The sequence below is a fragment of the Microcaecilia unicolor genome, chromosome 8 (genome assembly GCF_901765095.1).
Source record: "Microcaecilia unicolor chromosome 8, aMicUni1.1, whole genome shotgun sequence".
Taxonomy (NCBI): Eukaryota; Metazoa; Chordata; class Amphibia; order Gymnophiona; family Siphonopidae; genus Microcaecilia; species Microcaecilia unicolor.
In genome coordinates, this window is record NC_044038.1 from 173,345,817 (window position 1) to 173,370,946 (window position 25,130).

The 25,130-nt window shown below is 42.0% G+C and overlaps 1 long non-coding RNA gene across 1 annotated transcript; it reads right to left on the minus strand.

Moving 5' to 3' along the window:
• Positions 1 to 350: 350 nt before the first annotated feature.
• On the minus strand, positions 351 to 17,749 carry LOC115475409. Its single transcript, XR_003943026.1, has 3 exons — positions 17,664 to 17,749; positions 2,353 to 2,356; positions 351 to 361 (listed from the first exon to the last, which is right to left on the minus strand). It is a non-coding gene; the product is annotated as an uncharacterized LOC115475409 (long non-coding RNA).
• Between the last annotated feature and the right edge of the window lie 7,381 nt (positions 17,750 to 25,130).

Consider the following 25,130-nt stretch of genomic DNA (forward strand, 5'->3'; position numbering starts at 1 on the left):
CAGCCCCACTCTTCAACATCTGGGAGAGACCACCCTATGCTACTCTTCAATCTCAGCTGAGTGGCCACTCTGGGAGATTCATTTCAGATCATACTGACCAACTGGAAGTCCTGGGAGACAGGGTTGAGAACCACTCCCTTTTGTAGTGAGAATTACTAGTTCAGTCCACGCCATCTGGGCAGACTGATTCAATCTTGATTTTGACTGCTCTCCGCCGGCGTAAAACCCAGATGTTCAATGCCAGGCCATTTCCGGCGACCGGTATTGAATATCTGGTGGGTTTTATGGCCGCTAAACACTTACCCAGTGGCTGACCAGTTAAGTTATAGCAGTTATCTAGTCTAGAGCTGAAAATCCGCACCTAACCGGATAAGTCACACGATATAGCTGATTTAGTGGCAGGTACTGAATAATCACAGTTTGCCATAAAAATGCTATTTAACCAGTCAGTGGCCGTTTATGACCGGTTAAATAGGGCTGAATATCGGGGGGGGGGGGGGTATCATTTTAAGCGACATCCCATATTTTGATAAAATATTCCCTGTCCAAGTACTTTCATTATGGAGACTGTTAACTATATATTCAGTCACAATTCTGGCACCCTCAACACAAATTAGCACAAACAATTCAGTCATTGCTTTTAAAGAAATAAATGGCTTTTTTATGTTTTAACTTCTACTCTTCAGTAAATGCTTCAGCACTGGGCCAGCCTACACATCATTGTTTCCCTGTGATCATGCACAACCCTGTAAACTTCCGCTGACAATATATAGCTTTATAAGGCACCGCCACAATTCATCAGAGCTGTAATTACTAAATAAAACCATGATTGTGTCAATAAATACAATAAATAATTACATAAATAAATAGCTTGTTGAAATCTCCTTTAATCTTCTACTGTATCTGCTGATTCTCCATTGCAAAGCAGCTTTGTTCACGTAGATTTTGAAAGAACTTTCGAAACATCTGTAAAGCGCTGTGTGGGTCGAGCCATCTTACACGGCAGCCATGAAGTGAATTGCCCTGAAATATTGAAAATGTGTTAATAGTACCAAGAACTTCAAATTCTGTTTGAAAGCAACACATACACAGATAAACTTGGTCCACCCATTCTGTTTAATTGCACTCCGCTCCACCCCTACAATCCCTACCACCTACTGGGTCTCACAGTGCTTTTTTTTTGGGGGGGGGGGGGATCTTGCAGCCTTAGAAGCACACTCTTTGGCTGTTTACAGATTTGAGCATCCTAGTTATTTTTTTTTTAAACATCTATGTGGTTGGCGTCATCACCAACCACGTGGCTGCTTTTGAATTCCAACTAGCTGACCGCAGTGGTCATTAGTGTCATGGAAGACAAAACCATTGTTCATGATCATAGCACGAATCAGTAACAGAAGTACATAAGTACATAAGTATTGCCATACTGGAACAGACCAAGCCCAGCATCCTGTTTCCAACAGTGGCCAATCCAGGTCACAAATGCCTGGCAAGATCCCAAAAAAGTACAAAACATTTTATGCTGCTTATCCCAGAAATAAGCAGTGGATTTTCCCCAAGTCCATTTTAATAATGGTCTATGGACTTTTCCTTTAGGAAGCCATCCAAACTTTTTAAAACCCCGCTAAGCTAACTGCCTTTACCACATTCTCTGGCAACGAATTCTAGAGTTTAATTACACGTTGAGTGAAGAAATTTTTCTCCAATTCATTTTAAATTTACTACTTTGTAAATGTAAAAATTCATCCTTCAGAAAATATCTACGATGATTATTTTGTATTTTCACCATTTTCTGCCAACCTTCCCCTCCCCCTTTAATGTTAAGGACTATTCCAAAGAGTTTCAAGAATATGCAAATTTTGCAGATTATTGGTGGAACTATTCCTAAAGTACAATTGCTTCTTTTTGCACATCTTAAATGCTCACTATTAACCCATTACTGCCCACTGTTCCCATATGGGAACAAATCAATTTGTTCCCATATGGCTTCTTATGGGAACATTGGGCACTAATGGGTTAAGGTGATTCATCTTCCTGGAGATACGAAGGGATATAAAGTGTACAGATCTGCAGTCCCCACCCCCCAGGTGAGATACTACAGAATTAAACTAAACTGGGAACCTCGATGCCCATCCCTCCAGAATGGTAGAAGAAGGGAAGATAAGAGACATGTTTATGATCTCCTACAGGTGGATATAGCTGGAATCTATCTTTAGCCAGAACAGAATAGATAGGAACAACTGGGCACAATGAATAGGTCAACTGCTCCTTATCTTCCATCATCTGCTATTTAAAAACTCATGCGGGAATGCACGAGGAATGAGGTTCGATCTCCTAAAGTACAGTATCATACACCAGCCTGTGATTCACCCTGATACTGTACTAGTGCATTTTCAACTGCATGATGTATAATGCAGACAGTTGCTTTTATGACTTCTATAATCAAGAAATTGAGTGGTGAAGTAGCATGAATCATGTACCACGAAGCAGTTTCAGTCTGACATAAGGGAGTACGTTTCAAGCTCCGATAATACTCAGAACTGTGGGGCTCTTTCAGATTCTGCTTTGCCTTTTTTGTTTTGTTAGATTTATTATTTACATTTTCCAAATATAAGTTCAAGGTGAGTTACATGCAGGTACACAAATTATTTCCCTGCCCAAGATAGTGACCTGTTCAGGAGTAGCTCCTACCCGGGCTTTCCAAAGCAAATAGATCATTTTCAGTGACATTTCTAGATAAAGCTTCTGAAAATGATCACTGACTGGCCCAGTGCTAGCTAGATGGTGCCAGGGTGGTCTGAGAAAGGAGATAAGGCAGAGCTGGGATTACCTGGTTAATGACAATATTCAGTCTGCTAACCGGGTAACTGTCCGGATAAAAAGGCCATCCTAACTTTATCTGGGTAACGGTCTGAATATCATCTGTGTCGGCTGCCACTCTGTACTCAGACATTCAACACCAGTTTCCGAGTATAGTATAAAAAATCCACAGCGGGCTGAATTTTACCCCTAGGTTTTGTATCTGGGGCGATGAAGGGTTAAGTGACTGGCCCAAGGTCATGTGGAGGCACATTTTCAAAGCACTTACACTTACAAAGTTACATGGAGGGGCATTTTTGATAGTGTGTCTAAGTCTGTGCTAAACGTACCAAATCCGAATAGGAAATATACCCATTTTCAAAATAGAAAAACATCTTTTTTTCTTTTTGAAAATACCATTTCGAACAAGGTTTTGTTCTTTGTGCGTTTACCTTTTTAGGTCATTTTTGAAAAAAAATGCTCAAGTTAAAAACGCACAAAGTCAAGCCAATAGAAGGGGCCAATATTTTTATTAGACTGGTCACCCAGACATCACAGGAGAGCAATGGGAGACCCTAGGCACCACTGCTGTAGACTTCATATAAATGCTCCCAGTCATACATCTCAATGTTAACCCCTTATCTTGTCTTCTGAGCTATCCTAAACCCCCAGCTATATACCCTTATGGATGAAGGGAGCACCTATATGTAGGTACAGGAGGGTTTAGGTGAGTTTTTTTTTTTTTTTTTGGGGGGGGGGCTCACACTTTTCACCACAAGTGTAACAGGTAGGGGGGTCTGGGTCTGGGTCCACCTGTCTACAGTGCACTGCACCCACCACTACACTACTCCGGGGACCTGCATGCTGCTGTAATGGACCAGGCTATAACATCTGGGGCTGTCATAGAGGCTGGTAAGTACTATTTTTATTCACATTTTTGGGGGTGGGTGGGAGGGGGGTCAGTGACCACTAGGGAAATAAGGGGGTCATCCCTGAATCCCTCCAGTGGTCATCTGGTCATTTAGGGCACCATTTTATGTCTTATTTGTTAGTTGATGCTTTTGCCCTAGATGTTTTGGTTTTGTTCTGTTATGGATGTAAAATGTCCAAGTATTAGACACACCTTAATCCCACCTTGAAATGCTTCCAACATGCCCCCTTGTGATTTGGATACATTGCAGACAAAATGCATAGATAGATGTCTGCAAGACAAGTTTTGAAAATACCGATTTGGACGTTTTGAAAAGAAATCTGTCCAATTGGTGCTTTATGACACTTTGTAGACGTTTTTCTCTTTCAAAAATGAGCCCCATAGTAACCTATGGAACTTTGTAAGTCTAAGTGCTTTGAAAATTAGCCCCTTGTGCATTAGTGGGATTTGAGCTCTAGCTTCCTTTATTCCCCATGAAGTTTGTATTAATCATCCAACCTTGTAGTCCATTGAATTTTCTTTACCTCACCCCTTCCTGGATGGCACTCCTGCCTAATGCATATACTTTCACTGGTTTTGCAGGTTGAAAGCTTGGAAAAGAGACGGATGAGGGGAGATATGATTGAGGTCTACAAAATCCTGAGTGGTGTAGAACGAGTAGAAGTAAATTAAATTTTTTACTCATTCCAATAGTGCAAAGACTAGGGGACATTCAAGGAAGTTACATGGAAATACTTTTAAAACAAATAGAAGGAAATATTTTTTCACTCAATGAATAGTTAAGCTCTGAAACTCTTTGCCGGAAGATATAGTAACAGCAGTTAGTGTATCTGGGTTTAAAAAAGGTTTGCAGAAGTTCCTGGAGGAAAAGTCCATAGTCTGCTAATGAGACAGAAATGGGAAGCAAGTGCTTGCCCTGGGATTTGTAGTATGGAATGTTGCTACTCTTAAGATTCTGTATGGAATCTTGTCACTCTAGAAATTCCAGAATCTTGCTATTCTTTGGGGTTCTACATGGAATGTTGCTACTATTTGACATTCTGCATGGGATCTTGTTACTCTTTAGGATTCCAGAATCTTGCTATTCTTTGGGGTTCTACATGAAATGTTTTTACTCTTTGAGATTCTGCATGGAATCTTGTCACTCTTTAGGATTTCAGAATCTTGCTATTCTTTGGAGTTCTACATGGAATGTTGCCACAATTTGGGTTTCTGCCAGGTACTTGTGACCTGGCTTGGCCACTGTTTGGAAAACAGGATACTGGGCTAGATGGACCATTGGTCTGACCCAGTATGGTTACTCTTATGTTATATTCTTTAGAGACAACGCTCAGCACTGATATTGGTCAGCTAGAGTCCCTACAATGGTGACAGCCACCTGCCCTTCCAGGACAGAACATATCACCTCCAGAACATGCCCAAGCCTGGCCTCATTTCCAGATAGGAAAGGCTTTAAAAAAAGGGTACAACGAAGGAGGCAGCTCTGATCCCGGGATAGGGTTTCCATAAAGGATCATTTTCTGAAACATTGGGAGTATGGCAAAACGTTTTGCTTTATAAATGAGACCATGTGGCTTTCCTGATGATAATAAAAGACCGTTTAGAACTGTAGTGACCCAATCTCTCCATGAAAATGTTACTGTAGAACTCATTCTAAAGTCACCCACTTTAAGTATTTATTTACTAGTTTTTGTCATACCTTCATTTGAAAAAAAATCTTTAAAAACATGAAAGTTTGCAATACAGAAACCACATTACTATAATAATAAAACACTCAGCCTTTTCATATAAAAAGAAAGATAAAAATGTCTCCAGTGTACTTTTTTCTCCCAACAATGGTGTCAAATTGAATTACAGTTATCTAGACTACTCCTTTTAGAGACTTCTAAACCCCACACATTCGCCAATTATTTGTGCATCAAGCCTGCTGTGATAGGATGCTTGATCTCAGTTCATGGAGGGTAAGCAAATGGTCAAACTTGGTTTTACTTGGCTACCTCTTTCTAAGAGTAATTAACGCAGCTTAGTGAAAGGACCCCATAGAGGCTTAGGAAGAAGTCATTTCTGGGGGGCAAGGCTGGAGAGGGGCTAGCAGATTGTTACATAATTTTATTTTTGCTCTGAGAAACCACCCCCACAAATTAGCAGGTGTAAATGCACAAGAATAGTTTTTCCTGATGTACAGGTAATTTTCAAGGTCCATGTGCACACATAAAAATGAGGCAACACCCACAGGTGAAAAGCACTCATGGACTGTGCACTAATGCAGGCAGCTGGGTAATTACCCTGATCATTTTCCTGATGCAAGGACAAAAATTCTTATGCCTCTGTACCCCAGTGTAAAACATAACAGTTCAGGAGTTTTGTAGTTAAATGGGTCCTTTTACTAAAGAAGCAGCAGAAGAGAGAGTCCAAAAGTACACAAATGCAAAAGAAATGAAACAAAGCACAACAGGGTCCTGAAGGTTGGAGCAATGGTACAAACTTTAACAGAAGGGACCCGACACGGGTCGTGTTTCAGCGCCACCAGTGCCCGCCTCAGGGGTCTTACAAAACACATAAGGGTCCTCTTACTAAGGTGCGCTGAAAAATGGCTTGCGGTAGTGTAGGCGCGGGTTTTGGGCATGCGCAGAATCATTTTTCAGCGCACCTTTTAAAAAGGCCTCTTTTTTGCCGAAAATGGATGTGCGGCAAAATCCGCGTCCATTTTGGGTCTCAGACCTTACCACCAGCCATAGACCTAGCGGTAAAGAATTTGTGCGGTAATGACCTATGCATGTCAGATGCCACTTGGCACGCGTCCTCTACACATGCCAGAAAATAAAAAATATTTTTCAGATACGCATATCAGACGTGCGCCAAAGATGAAATTACTGCAAGAGGCATGTGGTAGTCGGGTGGTACGTCCATTTTGGCACATGTTGGGCGCACGTAGACGCTTACGCAGCTTAGTAAAAGGGGCCCACAGTATATAAAATTATAAGTACAAATAAATATCCATACAATATAAAAAACTGATAGTAAAAAATATATCTGAAAAACAGATTAGAACAGCTTAAAAGGGAGTTCTGACCATGCATATCAAAACACACATAACATATATAGCAATCCTTGCTAGTTATCTATTTTTACTAAGCGGGATCATTACGTTTAGCAAGATTATTAAGCAGGAGTGTTTTCTAATTAGTTATGACTCTTACATTATCAGTGCAGAGCTTTGCTGATGGGTATTAATATAGAAAATATTGCATGAAATATTTGAACCAGTTGTGATAGTTTTACCTTAGCAGCTCACTATGACGGCATATAAAATTTATTCCCGCCGTGGGGTATCAGGCATACACAATATAGTCCTGCTATGTGGCAATCCAAATTCTGGAAGAAGCGATCTGGTTTTTTTTAAGTACTATTTGTTTCTTTTAATCAGTGGGATCACTATAATAAGTTATATTAAACTACAAGGACAAGAGTTTTAAGTGTAGCTATATCAACAATCCAATAGCATCTGACTTATTATTATTATTATTAAGAAAGCAGGAATTTGCTTCATAGATAGACATAAGACCATTTTTTAACATCTCATGATGCGCTGACATATATGAACGGAAAATAGATTTGTTTCATACTAATATTTTTCAGTCTTCAAAGAACGTGTTTGAGATATTTGTTTTGTATCCAGGATGTTAGAATTTGGTAAGACATGCAGATTTCAACACTGTGTGGTTTTCAGGTTATTTTCTGGCCCCGGGTCACTTTGTTCACAGATATGCAGATTAAGTATCACAAACTACTTATTAGAAAGGTGATGAAAGCAGAGACTCTTACAGTTTAGCATGCTTTTGACCTATGTATGATAATCAGGCAATCTATATGTTTTATGTTTTGTAGTTTTTAAGTGCATGGATACATATTTTAAGATTGTTATAATTTATGATTGTATATGTATGTCTTAGTCTGTTTCAGTTTTTAAATTTGTATTATTTATGCATAGAGAGATTTATGTATATATTTTTGCTGTCCTAGTCTGTTTTTCAGCTATGGCTTTTTTACTATCAGTTTCTTATGTTGTATGGATATTTATTTTTACTTATAATTTTATATACTTTGTGTTTTGTCAGACCCCTGAGGCAGGCGCTTGTGGTGCCGAAACACAACCGGTGTCAAGTCCCTTCTCTTAAAGTTTGTACCATTGTTCCAACCTTGAAAGCCCCTTTTGTGCTTTGTTTCGTTCCTTTTACTAAAGGGCATTAGAATCTGGGCTTAGCACATCCTTATGGCCAAACTTTTCCATACACTAAGCCCAGATTCAGGGGTTGTTTTACAAAGGTGCACTAGTGTTTTTAGCGTGTGTTAATGATTAGTGCACACTAAACACTAGAGATGCCCATAGGAGTACACGTGTGGTAAACCAACTATCAAAAAAGGGTTCCCAGATTACCTCTGGTAAAAATCTCAATAGTTAATTATACAAACCAGGGTATAGTATAATGGAGACAATACCAGTGAGAGGATTGACCCAAGAGTATTCCGAAATATAGTGCTATATATAAATGTAAATATATTAAGGAAGTTCTCAGAGTATAAACTCACCCAAGCGAGCTACACCAAAGTGATTTACGTCTCTAAGGGTGGATAAGCTTCTCGATCATAGAACTTCACTTAGAATCTTTTTCTATTTTATACATGCAAATGCACACCCATGCTATTATTTAATTTCAAATAATAAAATGAATATACACCATGTATAAAATAGAAAAAGATTCTAAGTGAAGTTCTATGATCGAGAAGCTTGTCGACCCTTAGAGACGTAAATCCAGTGCAGTAGCAAAGGCGGCTGCCACCCGGGGCGGTTCGCCACTGCGCACCCCCCCCAGGTGCAGCACAACCCCCCCTTGGCGCATTGACACCCCCCCTCGGCACATATTCTTACCTAGTGGCGTAGGAAGGGGGGACAGGAGGGCCAGTCTGCCCCGAGTGCACGCCGCTGGGATCTGCGTCGGCTCCGCTGGATCTCTGCTCTCTCTGCCCCGGAACAGGAAGTAACCTGTTCCGAAGCAGAGGGAGCAGGGAACCAGCGGAGCCGACGCCCCCCCCCCTTCCTATGCCACTGCGTAAATCACTTTGGTGTAGCCTCACTTGGGTGAGTTTATACTCTGAGAACTTCCTTAATATATTTACATTTATATATAGCACTATATTTCGGAATACTCTTGGGTCAATCCTCTCACTGGTATTGTCTCCATTATACTATACCATGGTTTGTATAATTAACATAGGAGTATATGGGCATCTCTAGCATTTAGTGCACGCTTATTTTTAGCGCACATTAAAAGCGCCAGTGCACCTTTGTAAAAGGACCCTTCAATGCAGCAGCAGTTAGGACACTTTTTTTCAGGTTTTTTTGCAGGTCTCGCGTTAATTTTTCCTTTAGCTCACAGGACTTGCAAAAAATGATTGCTGGAGCACTTACCTCCTCCTATTTAGGAAGCAGTCAATGCTCCCACTTTAACTCAGTGTTAGCCAGTTAGTGCGCAGTACTGCAATCACGCTAGCTGGTTATCACTTCCACACTCATTCTCCACCCCTGAGACACCCTCTCTCAAAAATATATTTTACAAAATAGTCACATGTGATCAGCAAGCACTAGCAGAAAAAATACTGCTAAATGCTTTGACATTTTTTGCAGTAGGCCTGTTTTTCACTTGCTAAAAGCATGTGTTAGGGCAGCGGTTCCCAAACCTGGTCCTGGAGGCGCCCCAGCCAGTCAGGTTTTCAGGATATCCACAGTAAATATTCATGAGAGATATTTGCATGCGCTGCCTCTCAGTTGCGTTCCTAGCTTGTTTGTCGTCTGAGGCAGGTCGCCGCTGCACGCCTCCAGCACATCACCTCCTCCCAAGGCGCATCACACCCCTCCCCAAAGCACATCTCTTGACCGTTTCTCCCAATAAGGGGACACGCAAAGCAGATGCGCAGCTGTCGGCTCTGCCGTTCCCTTGCCCTGGAACAGGAAATAACGTTAGAGGGGGCAAGGGACCGGCAGAGCCGAACGCCTGCTCTATGCACCCTCTTGCTGTCTGCACCCGGGGTGGACTGTCCCCATCGCCCCGCCCTTGGTACGCTACTGCTGCCTCCTTGGTATGCAAGTCTTCTCATTAGCATTCATCATGGATATCCTGAAAACCTCCAGGACCAGGAACCACTGCGTTAGGACTTAACATCCTTTAGGAAAAGGGCTCCAAAGTTAATTAGTTTTATTGATAATCAAGAATCTTGTTCAACTTCCTTCCTTTAGCTGTGCTCCTGTCTTTATCTCAAAAGCAAATTAAGGGGCCATTTTATTAAGCTGCATTAGATGCTAACATGTGCCTAATGCAACTTAAAATGGTGCCATGCACTGTCAGAGACCAGCAAATAACATACTCTTTTCTGTACACACACTTTCTCCATCTGGTTCTTGTTCAGTAATGCCAAACTATTTTTGGGCCTGGCTGGTCTCTGACAGTACAGTTATCATGGGATGTACTCAGGTAACTGCCAAATGTGTACACACTAACCATGGACTAAAATGTTTTTCTGACGGGGGGGTGTCAGGGACGGGGCATGAGTGTTCTGGTGCTAACCAGTTAGCACAGCTACATTACCATGTGTCAACTGGTTAGCACAGTGGTTCCCAAACCTGGTCCTGGAGGCACCCCAGCCAGTCAGGTTTTCAGGAAGCCCACAATGAATATTCATTAGATAGATTTGCATGCAGTAGAGGCAGTGCATGCAGATCTCTCATGCATATTCATTGTGGGCATAGGCGCTGACTCCGTGGGTGCTGTGGGTGCTCGAGCACCCCCAATATGTTAACCCGCCGGAAGTTCCCAGCCAGCCCGACCTGCCCGACCTCGGCCTCAACAGTCCTCCATCCATTCCTCGCTTTCCTGCCGCCCAGAATTTAAAACTCATCTTTCTTACCTCAGGACCCAGCGGCAGCAGTGAAAGGTGAGCAGGCTCGGCGCTTCAGCCTTCCCTTCTCTCTCAGCTCTGGTCTTGCCCTCATTTCCTGTTTCCGCAAGGGCGGGACTAGAGCTGAGAGAGAAGGGAAGGCTGAAGCGCAGAGCCTGCTCGCCTTTCTGCTGCCGCCGGGACCCGAGGTAAGAAAGATGAGTTTTAAATTCTGGGCGGCAGAAAGGCAAGTAGTGGACAGAGAACTGTTGTGGGAGAAGAGGTCGGGCTGGGGTTGGGCCTGGCACTCAAGAGAGGGAGGGAGGGAGGGAGGGAGGGGGGAGGAGAGGTGGGAATGCACCACCTGTAAAAAAAAAAATTTCAGCACCCCCAATCATTTTGAAAAGTTGGCTCCTATAATTGTGGGAATCCTGAAAACCTGACTGACTGGGGTGCCTCCAGGACCAGGGTTGGGAACCACTGGGTTAGCTCATAGATTGCCTTCTCAATGGGTGGTGCTAAGTGCACATGCTGTAACTTGACAAAATGGCCGCTTGCTAATGACAACATTAGCACATAGCCATTAATACACAAAATAGGAAAAAGATATTTTTGAGGCTGCAGTAAAAATGGCCTTAATGGGTGGGAAAAACTTGCATAAGGGCATGCTAAGGCCACTGTTTACTGCAGCTTAGTAAAAGGACCCATGATTTAATATAAAAATTCCTCAATAATTGCCTTTTTCAGTAAGAACATGAAATCAATCACAAACCTTCTTTACACGTTGCATCAAACTCTCCAGACTGGCTTGCATTGAAATCAGTATTTCAGACTCCTTTGAAGTTGGGAGAAATTCCGTTTTCACCATTTCCAGTTGGTGCACAGTGTTGTTAAAATGATAATATGCACATTTGCACTTAAAAGAAAACCATACAAAAAGGTTATTGGCTACGGTGTGGTCAGCTTTGGTCTTCACATATGTATAAAACAGTACGTGTGTTGCATCTCTATGCTAATATTTTGGATAACTTGTGAGAGATTAACAAAGATATTTCCTTTTTCAAGTGACCCAAATTTGTCTGTAGTAAATTTTTCTGGTGTCACAGGTTCCACTAGCTCACTTTTTACTCAGATAAAGTACAGGGTGGGGGACAATTTTCAAATCCCACAGGTAGATAGCTCATTTTCAAAGGGAAACTCCCCAGGGAGTTTCCAATTGAAAATTCTAGGCTGGCAGTGAGGTAACCGCAAGTACAGAAGTATACATGAGGATTTCAAACTGAAAATTCCCACCTCTACTTTGCCTCCTTCCCCCCACCCACCCACCCACTCCCTGACCTTTAGCCCATGGCTAAACAACACACTTATTTTTTTTAACCATTAACCATTGAGGGGGTGAGCAGGTAACAGCTTGGTCAGTCATTCAAATGCTTTTGAAAATGACCCATCTGATTATTAGGTTGTTGGAAAGAAGAAAGTAGTGTTTGATTTTCCTGCATGCTTCAGTATTCCACATTACCATAATTTGGATTAAATTTCCTAAAAGGTTTTAACTATGGACCAAAGACTGTTTTAAAAGGAAGCAGTACAAAGACCCAAACAATGCTCTATGCTGTATACTATGCTGTGAAAATACAAAAAGGTGGGATCTACTGAGTTCTCCATGTACGTGGATTCTCTTTAGTATACTATGCTGTGCCATAAGTTATTAATATTATTAATTCACGTTGAATAAGTCATTGTACTATACATCGAAATGTGGAATATACATTTTAAATGAAATATGGAGTGTTATCACTTTGCTAAGTACATAGTATGATTAGTTTTTGTGTCTATTTTATGAGAAAATTCTTTGTTAAATGATGGCATGGGCCAATCTTAAATTAGAAAATGTTTTACAAATGTTTTTATAGAATTAAAAGGCAACATAAAGCAGCAGTTTAACAAAAGGACATCAACTTTCTCCGGAGTTTCACGCATTATGAGACATATGTCCCTTGGAGCTGTCAAATTTTACCATCTCTATCACCTCTGTCAACCACCACCCCTTCCCCCAACCATTTACAGATTTGTAATGGCACCTTGTAGGAAGGGGCAAACAAGATGGGCAATTGCTTGATGCACCAGACCAAGGGGGTATTAATACACTCGGTGAGGTGCCTGCACTCCCTCACACCGCCAGCACTAAGGCAGCTGAAGGAGCAAGAGCAGACGCTCTTCTGAGGCTCCGGAATCCTTGAAAGGGGTCCCAAGCTGGCAGGTTCCATCATGTGATGCTATTTATTGTGTTATCTACTCTGCTGTATGTGGAAGGCCTGATAAATCAAGTCCCTCATGTCTGTACCATTTAAAGCCAGTGTAAGCTCAATCCTCCAGATTCTGTACGTGACGCCCAAATTTGGGCACCCAAGTTTGGGTGCAGATCTAGGATCTGTGCGCAAATTAATTAGTTAACAAGCCATTAACAATCAATTATTGATGTGAATTGGCACTAATTAGGATTTATTTACAATCCTCTGTACTAAATCAGTGACAGAGTAATTATAAATCATACCAAGGATTGTATTGTATTCATTAAAAATTGACTCAGTGGTATTATTGAGTATATTCTTCCAGACTGAATTTATTTGAACTAATTAAGATTTGCCTGAAGATCGGCCTGCACACTATTCATTAACATAGCACGCATAAATTGCCTTGCATAGCACTGAAAAGGGGGGTCAGGGGAATTCCCAAAATTTAGATAGTGTTGTAGAATAGGATCATTGCAAGTCCAACTGCCATCAGTTGTGCAGGCATAAGTCCACATATCCAAAAATGGGCTCTGGGATCAGCATTAAGTACTTTGCACAGATCGCCATTTAGAGAATACGAGTTTAGTGTGGATCTTTCTGGCACCGAAGATGGTGAAGGGACACGGATGGCGGAAGAGAGCAAGATGGACGCCAGCCACGGACAGGAACCGAGAAGAGGGAGGATGCGCGACACACGGCACCATCAGGGGAGCAAACGTGGAGGAGGACGCAGCCTTCAGAGCCAGGGGAACGGTGAAGGGACGTGGACGGGGCTCCACAGCAAGACGGACACCACGGACAGGAGAAGAGAGGGGGAGGGTGCACAACACACGGAAGCATCCGGGGAGCCGACGCGGAGGAGGCCACAGCCTCCACAGACGGGGAGATGCCGTCCGACAGTGTAAACCCCAAGGAAAACGCACTCTATGACCCAGGCAGGGTCGTGTTTCCCTACTCCTGCCCCTGCCTACGAATCGCTACAGACTCGCAGCAAACATCCCCAAACACCCGCACAACGCAGCAACACCCCCCCCCCAAAAAAAAAAAACCCCAGCGCTGCCATCAAACCCCATCTTCATACTGCCCTGGGACAAAGCAGAACACAACAGAAAGACGAGAAGTACTTCACAAAACAACAACAAAAAAAAACCTTTAATTCTCTCTCCACAAAATACAAAGTGTGGGAGAGAATAAAGCAGCAATCGGGAGCCTAAATACAGCCATCATTAGCTGCTGCTAGCTGTACTGAATGGAAAAAAAAAACCAGGGAATTTGCATGTCTTCTTCCTCACCCCCCCCCCCCCCCTTTCTTTTTAAAAGAAAAATACAAGGCTTACTATAAAGGAGGACAGGCTGAGTTCCAATACCAGACACCACAGCAAAAGCAGACAAGTTACCCAGCTGCACCACACTCCATCCCTCCCTCACGCCAAAAGAAATAAACAACATCTAATATGCAAAATCTGCAACAAGCACTCACACCCATACAAAAAAACAAACTCACAACCCCCCACACCAACATACAAACACTGCCATGCGCACACAGCATCTCTCTTTCACACTCACAGACACACACTCCCTCCCCCAACCCCCTCAATACAGAAAGTGTAACATCTCTCTCTCACACACCCACACACACCTACAGACTCCATGAGACTCAACCCCCCCCCCAAAAAAGGCGCAACCTTCCTCACAAACGGCATCATACCCAAAACTGTCAAATGCAAAATCAACATCTCTCACACACACACACACACACACACACACACACTGTACCATGCACAGACAGCAACTCTCTCACTCGCACACACACCTATGTACCTCAATCACCCCCACATACCCTATGACCCCCCAACTCCTCCACTCACACAGTCACTCTCACACACACTCTCTCAAACATACACACTCCAAGGAAAACCTTGCTAGCGACCATTTCATCTCTGTAAGAAATGGGCCTTATTTACTAGTGCTTTAATATTTCTAAACTGTTTGCTATTCGATTTCTCTATCTTGGAATATTGTGATAAAGTCACATCCAGGATAGTTGGGTTAAGGCAGTGTCAGTTTGAAATACAAGTCCCAGAAGGCACTGCAGGCAAGGAGCCAGGGGGTGAGATGAAGAACCCGGACTGGATTTCTAGCTGCAATAGGGGAAGATATGGGTGTAAGCTGGCAGGATGTGTAGATTGGCTGCCACTAGGGGGAAAGAGAGTTAGAAAACCCTGTGTGCAGGAGCTCATCATTAGTCTAATGCTCAACTCAGCTGGTATGGGTGTGGGGGAAGCTAATGGAAGGAGAAGACTTTACCACTAGGTCAATGGCTGGCGGTAAGGTCTCAGACCCAAAATGGATGTGTGGCAATTTTGATTTTGCCGCACGTCCATTTTTGGCAAAAAAATTTTAAAAGGCATTTTTTGTAAGTGCGCTGAAAAATAATTCTGCACGTGCCCAAAACACATGTCTATACTACCACAGGCCATTTTTCAGCGCACCTTAGTAAAAGGACCCCTCTATATGTAAGACTTCAGTGTTAAAAACATTACATAAGCTATTTCCTTGCCTGCAGAAAAAACCAAAGTTGGATTTGCATACATTACTTTAAATATTCCATCATCCCTTCATACGCACATTCATGACAGCTTAAGTTGGTCATATTTGCAATGTGTACTTACCTTCCGGGAATATCATAAATAAACAACGTATTATAATTGCATAATTACATATAATTATACCTTCTTGGGATTTATTTTTCTGAGTATGATGAAACAAGCAAGGAAAGAATTGCAGAATTATTATTCTTACTAGTAAAACAGGCCCGTATCTGACACAAATGAAACGGGCGCTAGCAAGGTTTTCCTCGGAGTGTGTATGTTTGAGAGAGAGAAAGTGTGTGTGAGAGAGAAAGTGTGTGTGTGTGTGAGTGAAAGAGAGAATGAGTGAGAGAGAGACAGACAGACAGAGTGTGTATGTGTTTGTGTCAGAGAGAGAGAGTGTATGAGAGACAGAGTGTATGTGTGTGTGAGAGTGAGTGTGTGTGAGAGAGAGAGAGACTGTGTGTGTGAGAGAGAGAGATAGAGTGTGTGTGAGAGAGTGTATCTGAGAGACAGAGTGAGTGTGTGTGTGAGAGAGACTGTGTGTGTGAGAGAGAGAGAGAGAGAAACTGTGTGTGTGAGAGAGAGAGATAGAGTGTGTGTGAGAGAGTGTATCTGAAAGACAGAGTGAGTGTGTATGTGTGGGGCTCCAAGTTCCATGACCCCCTCCTTCCTTCCCTCCTTCCCTCTCCGCCCCTCCGAGTTCCAGCCCCCCCATCCATCTGAGGTGCAGGCCCCCCTCCCTCCCTCCCTCTCCTCTCCCTCTCTTTCCTCTCCACCCTCCCTCTCTCTCCTCCCCTCCAAGTTCTTGGCCCCCCCTTCCCTCCAAGTTCCATGCCCCCCTCCCTCTCCTCCCCAGAGTGTTCCATGCCCCCCTTTCCTTGGAGTGTGTATGTTTGAGAGAGAGTGTGTGGGTGAGAGATGGAGTGTGTATGTGAGAGAGAGTGAGTGAGTGAGAGAGAGAGATAGAGTGTGTGTGTGTGTGTGTGTGTGTGTGTGTGTGTGTTTGTGTCAGAGAGAGAGAGAGAGTGTGTGAGAGACAGAGTGTATGAGTGTGTGAGTGAGAGTGTGTGTAAGACACAGAGAGAGAGAGACTGTGTGTGTGAGTCTGTGTGTGAGAGAGAGAGTGTGTGTGAGAGTGTATGTGAGAGACAGAGAGTGAGTGTGTGTGTGGGGGGGGGGGGCTCCGAGTTATCATGACGTCTCATTGTTCTTTCTCCAACCTCCTTGGCCACTACAACTCCGTGATTTGCCACTGTGACCTCGGAAACTGAACTTACCCCGCCCTAGGCTGCTTGGATTGTTCGATCTCTTACGTGCCTGTAAGTGGTTAACGCGCATATGCCATGATGGGATGCGAGCTTCTCGCTGGTGGAGCTTTTGCTTGTGCGTTGTGACATGCAAGATAGCGAGAGTTGGGCTGTCGCCCGGGTGGTTTGGTGCAGAGCAGGAGCTACAGCAAAGGCAGTGCCGTGAGCTGTTTGTGGATGGGAGGGTCTCGGGCCCTTTACCATGGTGGTCCACAGGATTACGATGAAGGATGGAGGCGTAGTAAGTGGCTGCAGCGTATCAGGGAACTTTGCTTCTTTGCGTGCAGTGCAGGGGAGGACGTGCCGGGCTGGAAGCTTTTGGCGCGGCGGTAGTGCTCGCAGCTGAGTTAGAGAGAGTCGAAACGGAGCTTAAACTCTTTTTTGGGGGGGGCGATATATCTTGCGGTGCTGAAGCAGGAAATTACTCTCTTTCCTGTGGGCGGTGCTGAAGCAGGAAATTATTGTCTTTCCTGTGGTTGGTCCCTTCTTCTGACGTTGCGTTACCATGGGCGGAGCGATTATGAAGCCTACGAACACTACAGGGCTTCACGGCTTCACTGCCACGGAGTCAGCTTCAGAACGTTGGAGGTGTGAATTATTATATTAGATAAGGCTTTCTAGGAACTTATCCACCTATACAGACCTGTAGTCCTGAAGGTAACCATGAGGTGTTAATAGCCTGGTGGTTAGAGCACAGAACTGACAACCAGGAAAGCCTGGTTTAAATCCCATTGCTGGTTCTTGACATCTTGATCCATCCGTTGCCTCAGGTACAAACGTAGGACTTCTTTTACAAAGCCAATCTAACAATTCCCGCGTGGCAAATGAGACGAAGCCCATAGGAATTGAATGAGTTTTCTCTCATTTGGCGCACTGAGAATCATTAGCGCAGCTTTGTAAGAGGCCCTCAGGAACTTCTTTACTAAACCGCATTAAGTGTTACCGTGCGCTTAACATAGGAAAAAAGGCCTACCACGAAACCTGTCAAAAGACTATTGGTACAATCATTAACATTATCCCAATTTGATTACTGTAATGCCATATATGCTGGCTGTAAGGAGTACCTGTTGAAAAAACTCCACAGCTCAAAACACTGCAGCCAGATTCATATATAAAATTTCTCGTTTTGAAAGTACCTCCCCTTTATTAATCAAACTAGTAAAAAAGGCCCGTTTCTGACACAAATGAAATGGGTGCTAGCAAGGTTTTCCTCGGCTCCCCTGCAGCTACCCGTGTCCAGCGACACTCCTCTCCCCCTGCCCCCCTCCAGCCACCCATGTCCAGCGACCCTCCTCTCTCCCCTGCCCCCCCTCCAGCCACCCATGTCCAGCAACCCTCCTCTGGACACGGATCAGCTGTGAGGCATGTTTCCCCCCCCCCCCCCCCCAGGTTCTGAAGTTGACATCATAATGGATACGGTGATGTCAGCCTGATCTACGGAGCCGTCCTGACCAACTCGGAATGAGCTACGGTCCCAGGCAGCAAGTCAGAACGTTGGAGGTGAGAATTATTATATAGGACTACACTGGCTTCCCATCAAAGCAAGAATCGCCTTCAAATTATGTATCTTTATCTTTCACATACTAAATGGCATAGCTCCAGACTATATGGTACCATTTATAAACTTACCTCAAAGAAACACTAAATATGAGGCAAAAAACTATCTCAGACTGCACCTCCCAAATTGCAAAAAAGTGATCTACAAAACTATGTACTCTGCAGAATTCACTTATCCAGGAACCAAATGGTGGAACTCCTTACCACCGAAAATAAGAAATATACAGGAATATACTAGATTCTGCAAAATCCTCAAATCGTTCCTATTCAAACAAGCCTTCACAAAGAATGACCACATCTCAAATAATTAATTATTACCTGAATTGGTTATTACTCTATTTACCATTAACCTTTTCTTTGCTTCATGTACAATTTCTCATTCATAATAGATTTTCTAAATGTTAAACATCCATAGTTATCCCAATATATTTATGATATTGTATTGTAAAATTGGATTCTTACAACAAATTACTTTCGTATGCATTATTCTTTGTTATGTATCCTATACTGTTTATTTTAAGCCACATTGAACTCAAACTTGTTTGGGATAATGTGGGATATAAATGTCACAAAATAAATAAATAAAAGCATTTTGCAGTAGTGTGCCTCTTGTGCATTCTATATTTTTTAAAATATTTTTTGGGAGAGGACATGGCATGGGCGAGGAATAGGCGTGGAAGTGTTATCCAACTAGTGAGTTTGCATTAGCACACACTAACTGGATATCATGGACTTAATGCAGGAGCTCTTAGCATTGGCTAGAAAGTGCTCCTATGTTAAATTTTTTTCAGGTAATGTACGCTAATGCAAACAGCGCATGGCCTGGAAAAAAAAGTAAAAAATGGGCTTACTACATGGAAAGTCTTGTGTTAAGATGCTCTAAGCCCATTTCCTAGTATGGTTTAGTAAAGAGGCCATTTAGATTGTAAGTCCTCCAGGGACCAGGAACATAAGAACACATGTATAGCCACACTGGGGCAGGCCAATGGTATCCTGCTTTCAGCAGTGGCTAATCCAGGCCATAAAAGTACTGTACCTGAAAGCTACTGAAAAAGATGCAGGCTAAATCCAAATAAATAAATATTAGACTAATAGAATACTGCCACCTTTAGCCAGTCCTTGATACTACAGCTGCGAAAGTGCTTTTCCTGGTTTTCAATTATAGCCATAAATATTCCAATCACCCTAGTTTCTAGCTTTTCTCTGCATCTAGTATTGAAAGCGGAAATAATTGTAAGCTCATGCTGCCTATATAATCCTTCCTTCCCCATTGAGAAAAAAAGACCACTGAATCTCTTTTTCCAACCTTTAAGGTACGGGAAATTGTGCTCAGATTTATCCTGCTTTAATGAAAACCAGGTGAGTAAGTCATTTTTATTTTATTTATTTATTTATTAGGATTTATTTACCACCTTTTTGAAGGAATTCATTCAAGGTGGTGTACAGTAAGAATAGATCCGACATGAGCAATATTTTGTATACACTTTTCATTTATATTAAATTTAACATAACCTCTCCTATCCTACTAAGGGGGAAAGTTATCAACCTGGGCTACTGTTAAGTCAAGTTATTTTACCACAGGGTCTTATTGCATAAAATGGAGTCCTGTGTTAAAATAGCACAATTTGTGGTAAAATAATAGTAGCCCATGTTGATAACTTCCCCTCTAAACCTTTTCATGCCTTCAACCCTTGTTTTCATGAAACAGAGCCAAGATGCCCCTTTAACGAACAAGGTATCAACTGTTTGGCATCTTAACTTGCTTTCAGATGCTCAATAAACGTTATCACACTTTCGTGAACACGTCACTTCATGGCTAATTCCCTTAACATCCCTGCTCTTTTGATCCCTCCCTAATTTAAACACTCAACATATTTGTTTTTTTTAAAGATCAAAGCGTACAAAATAATTCCTTACTGCATTCTTTGCCATCGGAGCCATCATATGGATATCCTGGAAGACAAAAATTTTGTAAAGGTTTTAGACCTAATGAGCAACCAGACATGGGTACTGATAGTATAAGAAGTTACAGATAGAGTAGATTACAGTAACTTACTGTTAGCTTTGAAAACTTTTCAAAGTTTGTTTCAAATTCTTTGATCTCATTGATGGTGGTGGCCATGCAAACCAACAGACAGCAGCTCCACAGAAACAAGCAGACTGATTGCATTTTAGCTGTCACTTCAGAAAACCCTTGACTCCTTCTTCTCTAATGGAAGTGCTTGGAATATATATACACATGTATATCTTGAATCTTGTAGGCGGGGAAAAGACCCAGCTTAATCACACAGGAAACTGTTTCATGAACAATTATTTTAGACACTTGCATGGAAGATTTGGTTTGTGTTTTTTTTCTTTTGTTGTTGTTGTGGGTTTTTTTTTTTTTTTAATTCTGTGATATCTGGAGGGGAGAGAAGGGTGTGAGGGGAAGAAATCTTTAACCATATGTAGAATATTTTCAATGCTGTGGTTAAACACCATGGTGAGTGTTGATAAGGAATTCCCCACTCAGTGAAGTGGTACCTTACTGCAGTAGCCCTTTCTGCAGACCTGGCTTCTAATCGCATCACTCAGATCCTTGTCTGATCGGTTAGGAAACTCAGGAATATTGCTCATCTTACTTTTGACACCTTTGCATGAATCTCTTTGTGTGAATCTCTTCATAAATGCAGTTAATAAATCCCAATAAATAAATACTTTACAGGAATAGTCTGAGATGGTTGATATACTGCTAATTTAAAAAGTGATTTTTTTTTTTGCATAATATAGTCGTCATATAAGTAGTATAAAACTAGTTGTTAGATCAATCTTTTTTTTCTAATTTTTTGTATTTATGATCATAATAACCAGAATAGTAACAATGCAGTAGATCAAAAATACTTCAAATAATGAACATTATAAATTGTACAAGCACTTCCAAAAAGGCTGCAAAATATAATCAATAACCAATTCCATATATATAGGAACCAATAGTAACAGAAACAGCAGATAGAAGAAATATACTCCAAGAAGGTCAGGAAGGGAAGTATAATCCACAAAACAGTACAGGTGTTTGTTTTAAAACATATAACATGTAGTAAAAGAAACATTTAAATGTAAATACTATCAGTTGATGCCATCAATGGGCTAAATTAAGGGAGTGTAGGAGCCCGAAAGGGGCCCAAAGAAAAGAAGAGAGGATCTCCAGGGTTTACATTTCTGTAGCCAGACTAGTCTTTCCAATCCGGCAATTCTCCAAACTTTATCTAACCAGAAACATTTGGAGGGCAGTACTGGAATAGTCTGAGATGGTTGATACATTGCTAATTTTAAAAGTGATTTTTTTGGAATGATATAGTCGCAATATAAGTAGTATAAAATTAGTAGTTAGATCATTCTTAACAGCAATGCGTTGCGGATCACATTGATGGACTTTTAATGATGATTTTGGATATATTTATTCTATACCATTTGAATAATTTGGACTATATTTGTTCTGTTGTAAAAATCCATTTTTAAGTGGGTAACCCCATAGAATGGTATTTAGTTCTGTGATTGAATGTAATGACACATACACAGTTAGTTATTTATTTGTTACATTTGTATCCCACATTTTCCCACCTATTTGCAGGCTCAATGTGGCTTACATAATACCGTAGGCATACGCCAAGCCGGTAAAGAACAAATACAAAGTGGTATTATGGTGGAATAAGATACATGTGTTACAGACATATTTGGGAATCGTAGCGAGGAGGAGTTGCGTTGAGTCCAGTTCTAGCTTTAATTAGTTGTGTTGCAGGGTTCAGGCTTTTCGGTTATGTCAGTAAGGTATGCTTTTTGGAATAGGTAGGTTTTTAGTGATTTCCTGAAGTTCAGATGGTTGTATGTTGTTTTCACGGCTTTTGGTAATACATTCCACAGTTGTGTGCTTATGTAGGAAAAGCTGCTTCCATAAGTTGATTTGTATTTGAGTCCTTTGCAGCTTGGATGTTAAATAATGCAATTTACATTTGTTTTTAATTGTAAGGGGTCATTTTTAGATGGAACTTGAACTTGTAATTATTCAGCTGGCAGCAATGTTTTTTGGCCACTGCCGACACTGTTCCTGGATACTTAACGCCAGACCATGTCTGGACACCAGCATTAAATATCCAGGTTTCTGCAGGCAGTTATCCCTTATCTGGTTAACTGTGATATTCACCACTTAACTACCCGAGGGGCCCTTTTACTAAGGCGTGCTGAAAAATGGCCTGTGCTGGTATAAGCGCATATTTTGGACCCGCGCAGGTCCATTCTCCAGCGTGCCTGCAAAAAAGGCATCTTTTTTTGCGGCCAAAAATGGACGTGCGGCAAAATTTAAACCAGTGCGCATCTATTTTCGGCATGAGACCTTACCACCACCCATTGACTTAGTGTTAAGGTCTCATGCATTAATTGGGCGGTAATTGTCAGTGCGCTTACACTGCTGATTACATGAAACCAGCCACCAAGAACTGAAAATGAGATTGAAAGGTTCTTGTTTATTGATTCACAGAACCTTATCCATATTCCACAAGGCTGTTAGGTAGAAGCACAGTTTATGTATTTATTGGGATTTATTAACCGCTGGGACAGACCAAAGGTCCATCAAGCCCAGTATCCTGTTTCCAACAATGGCCAGCCCAGGACACAAGTACCTGGTAAGATCCCAAAGAGTAAAACAGATTTTATGCTGCTTATCCTAGAAATAAGCAGTGGATTTTCACCTTTATAAAGGAATCTAAACAAAACACAGACAGGAGCACAAGATTTCCAAGAGGCAGGTGCAGAGGATAGAGAACACAGGTACAACAGTGCAGCATCTGTTTACTCTTTCCAAAAATACTAGGACTAGGGGGCATTCAATTAAGCTACAAAGTAGTACATTTAAATGGATTGAAGAAACTTTTTCGTCACTCAATGTGTAATTAAACTCTGGAATTCATTGCCAGAGAATGTGGTAAAGGCAGTTAGCTTAGCGGGGTTTTAAAGGAAAAGTTCTTAGGCCATTATTAAAATGGACTTGGGGAAAATCCACTGCTTATTTCTGGGATAAGCAGCATAAAATGTTTTGTACTTTTGGGGGATCTTGCCAGGTATTTGTGACCTGGATTGGCCACTGTTGGATACAGGATGCTGGGCTTGATGGACCTTTGGTCTGTCCCAATATGGCAATACTTATGTACTTAACTAGGAATACAGCCAGAGACAGGAAAGAAATACCCCAGCCAATCTAGGCTGGATCCTACCAATCAGATGCCAGGCTCCTTAAATGATCCTTTTTTATGGAATTCTTCTCTTAAGGAAGTAAAGATAACTAGAGGTATTATTTGAAGGGATGTGCATTTATTTGAAAAATTTCCCATGTCATTTCATGTTGTTTATGGCCTGAAATGACAAGAAAAACAACTCAATTTGGGTGGGTGGGTGGGGGGGGGTTCCTATGCCAAATATAGTGCACATTGTTTGGAAAGACTACTTACTCTTTGCAAAAGAGTGACTACTGTTTCCTTCAGTACCTCTAAAATAAAAACAAAGAAAAAATTAAAATTCCTATAAACTAAACAAAATTAATTCTTTTGAGCCTGCACACCTCTAATTATTTAAGCTTTAGAAAAATCTGCAAGGCACGGTTAGTTCAGTCAGCATTTTTTTTATATTTTATTGTTTGCATCGATTAAAATTGTATTATTCTATTTTATTTACTGTCCTTATTTTAGTATTTCTTATGTTTCTTTAATAGATCACCTTGAGTTCTTTGAAGACAGGGCAATTAATAAAACTGTGTAAACAAATAAACCAGAGAAATACAGACAGAAGAAAATACAAGTACATTAAGAAACAGCAAGTTTAGTTGGAAAGCGATTCTCTTACAAGCCAGATAGGTCTTCCGGAGAGAAAAAGCCATGAAGCCCACAGGGCTCTGGTTCAAGGTTGGCAAATGCTGAACAACATTTGCTCTGAGGATTTTAGTGCTTAATATAACTGAGAAATCTCCAGCTGAGACCCAGAGACTTCTCTGGAAAATTTTGGAGTGTTGGAGTGAGGCTTGGGGATAGAGGGGAGCTGGGCCGGTCTTAGGCTGGGGCGACAGGGACAGTTGCACAGGGCCCCACACTCCTAGGGGCCCCGCATCTCTGGCATGTCTGTCCTCCTGTCTCAGAACACCTCCCTGCTCCTTGCCTTAATGTACATCCACATTTCAGTAGAGAGCGTCAGGCAGCGGCAGCGATTTTCATATCCCGTCAGCAGCCGAGCCCAGAGCCTCCTCGCTGCTGCATCCCGCCCCCTTTTGATGTCACTTCCTTTTTTTTCTTTTTTTAATTTCTTTATTGCAACATGAAGACATATACAAACATCTGCTGCCACCTGCAGCTCAACGTCACTCTGTACATTACAACAAAAACATTGCAGATTATGCACCCACAAACTTGTATGCTTTGGTCCTCATGTGTTTTTCCCCCCCTTATTAACCCCTTATAAATGAAACTCCCCCCTCCCTCTATCCCCCTACCCCGCTTACCCTCCCTCCTCCTCCCCTATCTGGCTATCCATTACTTTGCAAATCAGGGTCTGGTGCCAAGAGCAGGTCTCGCGCTGTCCCCCATATATCTTTATACTGGCGATTGCTGAGCACTGTTGTAAATTTTAGTGTCATATGCACCCATTGGGCCATTTCCTTCATATAAGCCTTCCACCGATCCAAAGATGGGGGCGAAGT